The 11947-nt window shown below is 36.1% G+C and overlaps 1 long non-coding RNA gene across 1 annotated transcript; it reads right to left on the bottom strand.

Moving 5' to 3' along the window:
• Window positions 1-1633: 1633 nt before the first annotated feature.
• On the bottom strand, window positions 1634-11701 carry LOC123607161. Its single transcript, XR_006716728.1, has 3 exons — window positions 11358-11701; window positions 7996-8192; window positions 1634-1793 (listed from the first exon to the last, which is right to left on the bottom strand). It is a non-coding gene; the product is annotated as an uncharacterized LOC123607161 (long non-coding RNA).
• Between the last annotated feature and the right edge of the window lie 246 nt (window positions 11702-11947).

Here is an 11947-nt window from a genome sequence, read left to right as displayed (position 1 = left end):
CACTGTGTATATTTCTGATTTCAGGAAGGGAGAAAAAGAGAGTAAGAGTAAGCAGCTTCCTTTTCAGACATGACCTATAATGGGTACACATACCTTCCCTTCACCTGCCATTGACCAGAATGTACTCACATGGCCACATCTGAATGCAATCTCTAGTTGACGAGTATTTTATTTCAAAATGAAAATTCTCCCTCAGCCAATTCCTATAAATATAAAAGCACCTTTCTTCTCATATATTAAGCATATCCTCAACAAACACACACACATACACATACACACACATTCCAGGAAGACATCCCAACATCCTATCCATGTTTGCCATTCAGCTCAAGGTCCATCCACGATCTCTAGATGAGGAATAGTCCACTCCATCAGGCCTAGATGTGGCTCCTTAAAATTATGGCATCCTTTACTTCAACAAATGGGTTTATCTACTTCCTATTATGCCTAATTTACAATGGTGGAGTATGAGCAGAGTAATTGCATTAAATCCTTTACTCAGAAAACTGAAAGAATGAGGGACACATAACAGTCACTGTTCTCTAGTAGTTATCAATTCTGCTTGGCAGACATTGTGAGGAATCATTCTCTGGCAGCTCCTAAGACCATCTGCAACCTGAGTTGTTGCTGCTTGGACAGTGAGTTGTCGTTCCATCTCTATAGTTGCCATTGGAGAATATGCCCTGCCAAGGCCTGCCCAACTTTGTCCTGGTACAGATTTGGTGTCCCCAACTTTTTTTGGGTGGGAGGGGTTGAAAAGACATAGACTTTTTCAGGCCAGAATTATAGTTTCTTTGGCAACATACTTCATCTTTTAGGCTTCCAAATGTATGCTTCCAGTCAGTTCTATATGCAAGTGCCCTTAGCCAAATACTTCATCTACACATATTTCCTAAGCCTTATACCTCTGTGTTCAGAACATCCCACTCTCTTTCAGGCTATTTAGGATTCCCTTGATGCCCCTTGAAACAAGATGCTCTGTAAAACTGGAACTTCCTGAATCTTATATTTACTACAGAGTTAATTCCTATTGCGTAGCAAGGGACATTTAAATAGAAGATGTGAGACAAGCTTGAGGTCACATTGATAAACCCCGGTGTTTGCAGTTGATAAGTAGTTGATCATCCCAACACCGTAAAACCTCTAATGATTAAACTCCCAGTCACTTTATAGTGCAGGCCATGGCAGAATCTTCCACTGAAGAACTATATCCATTGCCATTTCTGCTTTAGTCTGATTATTTTATGATGATATCTTGCTAATCATTATAAGACTAAAACAAAACAAAACAAACAAAAAACCCAAGAATATTTTAACATTTTCTAACCACTTCCAGAGCTGTAGATTATATAGAAATATGATCTGCTTTCCAAATTGTTATAGAATGCTTTAGTGTTTTTCACTACTAACCAGAATTAAAACCTTCTAGACTGTGGCATCTATATCCTTGCTGTTCAGCTTAAGATTATTAAACTGATGCCATATACTTTAGGATTTTATTATAAAATCACCTAATTACCAGGTACCATATTTCCTCCTATTGCACAGGATGGAAACTAAATTTCTACAACTAATAGACTACCAAATACAGTAATTTAAAGAAAAAATATATTAAGATCTTTCTCACCATAACAGTTCAGGGTTGGTGAATGGTCCAGAAAGAATTAGGCTGCTTCTCCAAAAATTTTCCACAGATGCAGAGTCCCTCTGTCTTCTTGCTCTACTTTTCTCTCATGTGTAGCCCTCATACACGATTATAGCTGGCTGATCATGACCAGAATAACATTCAGGTCCTCAGGAAGGAAGAAAGGGAGTAGAGGTTAACAACTGGTTTTTTTAGGCCATGATTTAGAACTTGCACACGTCACTTTTTGCTCATATTCCATTGTCAAGAATTTAATTTTACAGGTATATCTGTGTGAAGGAAGAAGGAAATATTGTCCTCTAGTCTTTTCAGCTGTTAGCCCAGATAAAAGGACAGGGAAATTCTATTAATAAAGGAAATAAGGGGAAAACAGATAGTTGAGAGACGATTAGAGTATAAACTCAAATCCTAACCCTTTCCATTGCATTTGCTCCTGACAAGACAAAAGGTAAGATACAAACTCCTTAGCATGGTATACCAACATCTTCATGGACATTCTTTTCAAATAACGAAGCTGGGAGGGTGAGTTTGTCATATATTTGATATAATAAAATCATTATTACCATTACCATACATTATGAATTGTCATTAATTTGTCTGTTTCTTCTGCTATAATAATAACTCAGTAACAACAACAACTTGCAGTTCTCTAAAGTCCACATACAATCCTAAAATATAAAGTGTCTTAACTGGTAATAATTGCTAATTAAATGGAAATTACTCTAGCTGAGTTTATGGAAGTATTATGCTAGAGAAAAAAAAATAGCAAAAACCATTGTCCTAGGTAGGGTAGCTTCTATGAAATCTATTTATCTGAGTTATTTATTAAAGCAATTGCCATTCAGAACTATCTTTTGTCTCTGTCACACACTTGAAGAAACCAGCCATCATTCTAAAGTAATGTTGAGATACAAGAAGCCACTCATTATAGTATTAAATACTTTACTCAGTGAGCAAAGAGTAATGGGTTGGAGGGTTCAATCAGGACAGAGTACATAGGTTCAACTTGTTCTTTGATAATACAAATTGATGCAATGGAGGAAGTCCAAAATTCCTTTGGTTTGAGTGAATTTGCCTTAACCTATTAGACTTTGTTACATTCCAATTTCAAACATGGAATCATCCTGAAATGTATGTGGTATAATTCTATCATAGGATGGTTATTTTCTGTGAAAGAAGGGATCCTTGTGCCTTATTACAAATGCACAAATGCCCTTCAAGGAGCTGAAGAGGACGAAGAGGTAAATTTTATATAATTTGCCTTGGTTTAGAACACATAACTGGTTTTCCTGATTTAAAGTGTTGTTTACATCTTTAAATTCTCTCCATTGTACTCTGCTCTGGATTAACAGAAATATCCCAGAATTTTAACCAAGATAAGTTATGTAAAAATGAGACTTCTGAATATAAGCCTGTCTTAAGTCATTAGAATTAGTGTGAAAGCTTCAGATTTTTATGTACCATTAACAGATGAAAATTCAAGATTTAGTTTGGCTATGTTTAAAATCCATTCAATACGTGTTTTCAAATTTGAATCAGATTTAAATCTTCCAGAATTCAAGGGAATCTCTGTATCAAAAGTACATTATTCAATTCAAAGGAGATTTTATTAGTAAGTTAAAGAAGGCTTATAAACTTTACCAGTCAATAACTACATCACAGATAAAAAGCATTCTGGAAAATTTAATTTTTATTATTTGTTAATATGCTGTTTTTTCAAGGCATGGAGTACTTGGGACTCCAATTACATGCATAGATTTGTGGTTTTCTTAGAAGACATTCTATCATTCAATCACTTCTGCCTCCTTTGAAAACACAATGGAAAATAACAAGGATATTTTGTTTATAATTTTTATATTTTACTTTATATTTATTAATACTTGCACATATTATAAGCACAAATTTATAACAGAACACAGCATTAGCCCGGCTATCCATTTCTCTTGTTCCATATACACACAAAAATTAGTTTTGTCCTGTGAGCCTACTGTTTTCAACTCTTATAAAAACTATTTGGAGAGGGGCTGGCTTTTATTTCCCTATTTATTAATATTTTCAATGTGCTGATAAACATTCATAATATTTTATATTATCTGTTGATTTATTATTATTATAGTTTTACACTCTTTTGTGTTATTTTGGAACTCCCTTGCATTTCTATTTACTGGTTTGTCTCCATGCTTTGGTCAAGCACATCTTCTAATAGCTTCCCAAGAAAGGGAGAGTGAGGAATAAAATTTTGATGTTTCGTTGTCTGAAATTACTTTTTACTCTTTTCCTTGGCTTATGATTTTTGTAATTTGAATGTCTTAAGATAAAAATAATTTCATCTTAGACTTTTGAAGCCAGTGTTCCAAACTTGATTCCCAATGTTTTTGAGTAATTTAATGCTATGCTTGAATATTTACCATGACCTTATTTTTACCCTGCAAAATTCTAGAATTGACTATCGAGTGTTGGTGATCTAAAATTTCAAAATTATGTTAATGATGCATCTACTTTTCAGTCCATTGTATTTGGACTTGGTAGGCCATTTCCATCCAGAATTTTATACTCTTGAGTTCTAATAAAGGTGCTCATGCTATTTCACTAGAAATCTCCTCCCTTCTGTGCTCTTTGGAACTCATTAATCAGATGTAGCAATTTTTTCTTCAATCTTCTAACTTTTCCTCCTTATTTCTCAACTTTTTCTTTTCTTTTATCCTTTGAAAGATCAACTTTAACTTCTAATCTCTCTAATGAATTTTTGTAAAATTGCAGCTTCCATAATTATAATTACCAATTGAAATTTCTTATTTTCTTTTATTTCTTTTAATAGCATATCCTTGTTTCACATTGCAGTGTCTTATCTCTCTGATAGGTGATCAAATTTTCTTTGAAATTTATCTCTGCTGAATGCCTCTCATGGCTTCTTTTGCTTTATTCCCCCTTTATTTTAGAAGGTTGTTTAAAGAAAGTCATATGTAAGATTAAATACCTGAAAAACTTCCTGCAAATATTCCCCATGGGTGGACCAAGTTTGTCAAGTGGTGAAATCATTTGTACTGTCTGTTTTTACCTTGGGGCTCACTCCCCACACTGTAGTTTCTGCAAGACAATCTTTTAAAGCCATTCTCTTTCCCCAGAGAGGGATCCTCTACTCTGTTGTGACAAGGTTGAGGGAGTGTGGAGAAAAGCAAGAAAATAAGGAGAGCAGGAAAGAACCCTACATGCATTTTGGGTACTTGTGAGAGTTGAGGCCACATAATTCATTGTGATTTCAGTTCTTCTATATTGTCCTATTATTTACCTCTGCTCTGAAACTTTTCGGGTTCAGGTTCTTAAACCCATTGCCTAAGACTGGTGGTAGATGAAGGGCGAGTATCCAGGTCACATTAAGGGTCATTGGGGACCCGGCCCCCAATCCACTCCATTAAAAAGCATTCAAACAATCCCCCTCTTTTCAGCATCTCCCTCCACCTCCCCCTTGTCTTTCACCAAAGTTGTCCCTTCCAATTTCTAAGATTTTAATTTCTACAATGTGAAACAATTTGTTTCTCATCTGTGTTATCCTCTGCAGGCCTCACTAATCTGCTTTTGCACTTCACATAGGTCTAAATTACCAATATCTCCTAGCTTCATCAGATTTGAGCATTATGCTGTAATTATGTCTCTGCTTATTTTATTACTTGTGAATGATTTTTGAGCCTAGGAATGATGTTCAATATAAACAAGGACAGTTGAGTCATTTGTAAGAAGTGTAATCAATAAAGTGATACTTATTTGCTCTTAGATTGTCTTGTAGAACTAAAAATTAAAAATCACATTCCCATTCAAGGGTTTTCCTCTCCCTGTAAAATAAGCAAACCAAAATTATGTGAGTTTACTCATCCATTCTATGACAATTTTTTTTTTTTTTTTTTTTTTACTATTGTGCTAGGCATTGTGCTGTTGACTGGGGATTCAAGGGTGAACAAGGTGTTCTACCATCTGGTGTGGGGTACAGACAATTAAACAGGCAATTACACACTAGTGTGGACATAGAACAGTGTTTTATGGGAGCTCATAAGAACAACATCTGTCTCAGAATTATGGGGTCAAGCAAGGGTTAGCACCTAGTGTAGAAAATTATGTCTAAGCTGACATTTGAATGATGAGTACAAGTTAGCCAGGTTAATTTTGGAGAGAAAGAATGTCATAGCAGAAGTATGGAAAAACCTGAAGGAGAGAGATAACAGAGCACATGTAAAGAAATGAAGGAATTTTATAAGGCTTGTGGGAACTGGCACTCAGAGATAAGGTCAGGAGAGAAGCTTGAAGAGGTGAGCTGAGGTCAGACTCTCAGTACCTTAAAAGTAAAGTGAATTTGTTTGAACAGTTACTAAGGGAAATGGGGCATTCCTCTGAGGTGAAGTAAATGATGCTGAATAGAAGAAAGTGTTAATGAAGGTAAAAGATGTTGGGATGCCCAGGTGGCTCAGTCAGTTAAGCATCTGACTCTTGATTTCAGCTCAGGTCATGATCTCATGGTTTGTGAGTTCAAGCCCTACGTTGGGTTCTATGCTGAAAGTGCAGAGCCTGCTTGGGATTCTCTCTCTCTCTCCCTCTCTCTGCCCCTCCCACACCTGTGCTGTCTCTCTCTCTCTCTCTCAAGATAAATAAACAAACTTTAATAATGGTAAAAGATGTTTGCACATAACTGATGTAATCCAACTTAGACACACTGGATACCTCAAACAGAATCATAACAAAGATGACAGAATTATATAGAGCAACACCATCATTTTCATAATGCACAATTAGATAATTAATTAAAATAATAATTATTTCCTCAATTTTACTCATCTTCGTGTTTAAAATTCAATTCTTTTTTTTTTTCAAACTGTCAGCAGCAATTTAAAAATAAGTTTGCTTAGCTAATGGAATTTTCTTTTTTTTTTTTTTTTTTCAACGTTTATTCATTTTTGGGACAGAGAGAGACAGAGCATGAACAGGGGAGGGGCAGAGAGAGAGGGAGACACAGAATTGGAAACAGGCTCCAGGCTCTGAGCCATCAGCCCAGAGCCCGACGCGGGGCTCGAACTCACGGACCGCGAGATCGTGACCTGGCTGAAGTCGGACGCTTAACCGACTGCGCCACCCAGGCGCCCCGCTAATGGAATTTTCAAGGATCCATGGCTTAATCTATTAATTCTCTTGATCTGACTATTAGAAGACCAATCCTGAATGAATGATACTGATGGGACCTCTGGAACTCACTTCCTGGTGGGTACAATTTTCTAAGTATGGGTGTAGAAGATTATGCTTCACTGACTATAGATCTTCTATGGAACAGGCAGTTAATGAACTATACTGTCAATGACTTGTGAAACTCAAAATCAGTAGACTTTAATGATTCTAGTTAATCAAAAATTACCTCATTCCATAACATGTACCACTTAAAACACCAAACATCATCTTGATAAGTAAAATGTGAGTTAGGTTGAATATAATAAATAGATTTAGTTAATATCTCATTATTATGGAAATGAACAAATTAATCCAGAAATTCTTATTTTTACTAGGTTCCAAATTTCTGTTTAAGCATCATTTCTTCCCATTAAGTCATCCCCATGATGAGGACTTACAGAACAGTAAGTAAACATGTAGAAAAAAATACTTGCTTTTATTTACCATCTACTATATGCTCAGACACAGTCAATGGTTTTGAGAGAGAAATTTAATTCATATTTTTGTTACCAAGTTCCCAGTGGGGGGAAAAAATGAGACTATGCTAGTAGTCTATATATCATACCAGTAAGAGAATTAATAATTACCCTATTATTACACAATCAGCAAGCAACAAAACCAGGGTTTGTGGAGTCATATCTGCCTCCATTATCATGCTCTTTCTACCTTCCCCTTTGCTCAAATTCTTTAACATGATACCTTCATAGAGCACAAGTTGAAAGAACAGTGTTAATGGCTTTTTTGTTTTGATTTTTGATTAACTTCCTTATTTTTGTGTGCTTTTACTTCAGTATCATTTGAATATTCCCTAGTTACTCCTTTATCAAGATTATTCATTGAATAAATTAATATAATACATTGCCCCTGCCTTAAGAAAATTTTGAATCTAACTTGAAAAGTTAATTAACATTGTGAGATGAGAGTAAAGTGCCAGCACAGGAGAGTATATGATCAACAGCTAATGACACTGTACACACAGGAATGCTTTTGGAGTTTAGGAAAGGACAAGATAACTGTGCCTAATCAGGCATAAGAAAATAACTTTTAAAAAGTAGAAACTTTATAAAAATAAATATTCCCCAACCCCTTCTAGGAACACTCTTGTAGAATTGGTCTGCTTAATGATTCCAAAATGCTTTTACCTTTCATCATTGATCTCCCTCTGGAATTTAACTTGTATTGTATGTGTTACAGGTTGGATTCTGACACTGTGTGTTGAAATAAGTAGTTAATCTCATGTAATCTGCAATATGCTTCCACAAATTCACTGCCATCTTCAGTACAAGTATGCAGAATCACATGCTCCAATAAAACACAAACCTCTTCACTTTATCAGACACTGTGGAAGAGAGGAGTACAACAAAACAGAACACAGTAAGATGGTACACACCTTAAAGAGAAACATGATAAAGCAAATATTGTACATGGAAGTCTAACTTTGTCAACATTTGCATTTATTTCATACAGATTTTATAATGCCATCACAAACTTCTTATCTTTCCCATTTCCTTTGGTTATCTGTAACTTGCATAGTTAATTTGATATAAAAAATTATATGTGTCAAATCATATTTATCACACACACAAAAACAAATTTTATAGCAATTCAAATTTTCATGAAATGAACCAAAATGAGGATAAGAGATAAAACTACTTTTAGTCAGATAATGGAAGAAGGGTAACTGATATGGGTGCTGGGTGAGAATCCTTCTAACCTTTCCTTTTTACTTGACACAGTTTATGGCTTACTTTCCTCCTATAAAACAACAGTATCTCAGAAAAGAGAAGTGCTAAATGGAAAGCAAAGATTAAAGGATGCAGCTGACAACATTAGGTAGGCTTCTGAAACCTTGAAGTTGCAAGAATTGGCCAAATAAATGAATATCACCAATACAAAGTGTGACTAAGTTTTTGGAGATGGACTTCATGGGTTCCTCAGGCAATGGCAGACATCAAGAGACTTTGGTGGAGCCTGGGTGCAAGTGGGGGACCTGAGGATCACTAAGAAAATGTTTCCTCCTTGTTGGGATATTTAAAAGAGGGGCTGAGAAGGTTGTGAGATTACATTGGAATGCGGCTGGCGTTACTCATTCATGAAATCATAATGATCATACTTTTCATTTTAATGTTTATTCCATGCATAGTAGGATACTAGATTGTTACATTCACTACCTAATTTAATACAATCTTCAAAACACTCTTATGATTAGGCATTTGACAACATTTTAGAAACATCTCAGAGGAAGGAAATAATTTTTCAAACTTAACCTAGAAAGTAACTAATAGAATTGGCATTTGAACCCAGCTCTGTCTTATTCCAAACTATGTATTTGCCTTTCTACATTATGATGTTAAATTATCACTGAAATGTTGGCCTAGGCATTCTTTCCTAATCAATAGAAAGTCTTCATATAATATTAAGATATATAGGGTGCCCGGCTCGCTCAGTCGATGAAGCCTATGACTCTTGATCTCAAGGTCATGAGGTCGAGCCCTACATTGGGTGTAGAGATTACTTAAAAAATAAAATCTTTGGGGGCGCCTGGGTGGCGCAGTCGGTTAAGCGTCCGACTTCAGCCAGGTCACGATCTCGCGGTCCGTGAGTTCGAGCCCCGCGTCGGGCTCTGGGCTGATGGCTCAGAGCCTGGAGCCTGTTTCCGATTCTGTGTCTCCCTCTCTCTCTGCCCCTCCCCCGTTCATGCTCTGTCTCTCTCTGTCCCAAAAATAAATAAACGTTGAAAAAAAAATTAAAAAAAAATAAAAATAAAAAAAAAAAAATCTTTGAAAAAGTGACATTAAGACATAAAAACATATTTGATACATATATAATACTGATTTCCTATTTGATTCAATTAATGATTTTTATTAGTTATAATTTTGGATTTTCCTTCTTGAAAATACATACTAGTGCTTATTTTTATTCCTGATATAAACACCAAATGGAACATAGTAGAAATGCTACAAACCTGAGAAATTTTCATTATCCTATTAAGCTTATATTTCTAATAATTTAATAGTGCATATTTTTAGGGAGACAGATTTCACTGAGTAAAACTCTCGTTTTAATGACAAAATTGATATCATGGGTTCAAAGTTCTATATTAGAGTGAACTCACAAACTCTTTTTGATCAAAAATTAAGTGAATGTCTAATGTCATAATTTTGTTATCTATTTATTTACATTCCCATTTTGTTTTTGCAGACATATGCTGACAGTTTAGCATAAGCTCAGCTACCTCAGGCATGAGTATTATTTGTTTCCTTTAATTTGAATTTGTGCCAGAGTCTTGGGTGAAGTCACCCATTACTTTGTTAAACGTCTTCAGTTCTTGGTCTCCTCAAACACCTTCAGTCAGCAAAAGGATTACTTATAATTCAGTGTAAATTGTTAATTATCCTCATTTAGCATACCCTGCAATTTTGCTAAGAACTCCATCTGATATCAGAGACTTTACTGGATTGTTAAACATTTACCTGCCAGAATTTAGAAATTACTGCCTGGGATTAAGGAACAACTAGTGAAAATTATTCTCAAAACTACCATAAGAAACAAGGTGGAAATTTATTTTAATGTGTTCAAGAGTGTAGCACCTTTATTTGCCCACTTTCTGGCCCTTCATTGAAATAATGGGGGTTTATTTTTTCACTCTCCTGTTTCAGTGGATTCTCTTTTAAACTCTGTCAATTTATTGCTTCCCCTATCTATATTTGCATGTCTCACCTGACATCTTCTTTACTTTTTTGTTATATCTTTACCCTTTATTTCCCCTTCTTTCGCAAAATCTCTTTTCTCTTTCCTATTACCTATGACAAATTCATTTTTAACTTGCTACAGAATCTTCCCTACAATCTCACAAAATACTCACTTTAATATTAATTCCCTTCTCTTTTCACAAAATATGTAGATTATTTAGAGGTCTAAACTGCTCTTGTCATTATTTTTCTGGCAAGGACAGATTCTGATACTTCGGACTCTGCTGACAACTTTCAGTGCCTAATCCTAATGAAACTCCTCCACCTCTTATTGTTTGGCTTTTTTCCATATTTATTTTGAGGACTCCAACAAAGCAGAAAAAATACTTAAATAGCCTGCTTCCCTCCAGAGTCTTCAGGACTATTCCATTTTCCATAGATACATTAATCTTAATTCTTTCAAATCCATCAGAAAGCTTATGATTTCAAATCATGATTTTAAAGTCCAAATCTAATTTAATCAGGGAAATTTGATGAAGTCTTTTCCAAATGTATTCTTAAAGAAATTATTCCAAAGCTCTCCCATCCAATAAGGTCTTATTAATTTTGAAAGAAACAAACTTGATTTCACCCCTCAATATATTTCAGGACTTCATCACAGATCAATTTAGATTAATTATATTCTACAAGATATTACAATTAATAATGAATACTGTATTGCACGCTTTCTTTAGGCTGTTCACAATCATGATTATGAAGATAAGAATTTAAAATTTGACAGCATACCCTACAGTCTATATCCAGAGAATTACCGTCTATTTTCTCTTCTTTAGAGCGAAGATTCTAGATTTTTTTTTACCTTTTCTATCAAGCTGTTTATATTCCGTCGACCTTATGTCCACTTTGCGTTTAGAGTCTGTGGAAGAAGAGCTTCAGACCGGTCAGTAGTTCGCCCCCAACTCCGGCCTGGTAGTGGAAGCTACAGACCAGGCCTCAGCATGGAACTGCCGGCTGGCTGCGGGCACCACGGGCACCACGTGCACCTTCAGACCCCACCGCCACCTCCCGCTGAGTCATAGCGATCGCTGCAGCTGGGGTTGTGCATTCAGCCTGAAATTCCCCCTTGCTCACACCCTCTCCAGCAACGACCTGCTCTTCCTCGTCAGGCCTCTTCAGGATTTCTTTGGAGGTAGAGATCACACGAGACTTCCCGTAAGCGTTCACGGGAGCCAGGACCGCACATGCGCAGAACTTCCTGGCCGCCACGGCCTCCTCAGGCTCGCTCGGTGAGCTCCCTGTGTTTGCTCTGGATGGCCGGGTCCACACGGGTGGGGGAGATTATGTTATACGGAGCGATGGTAGGCCCATGTTTGGAGGTCAGGGTTGGTGCCATCTAAGAGGG

The sequence above is a fragment of the Leopardus geoffroyi genome, chromosome A1 (genome assembly GCF_018350155.1).
Source record: "Leopardus geoffroyi isolate Oge1 chromosome A1, O.geoffroyi_Oge1_pat1.0, whole genome shotgun sequence".
Lineage (NCBI taxonomy): Eukaryota > Metazoa > Chordata > Mammalia > Carnivora > Felidae > Leopardus > Leopardus geoffroyi.
This window is presented reverse-complemented; position numbering and strand designations above follow the sequence as displayed.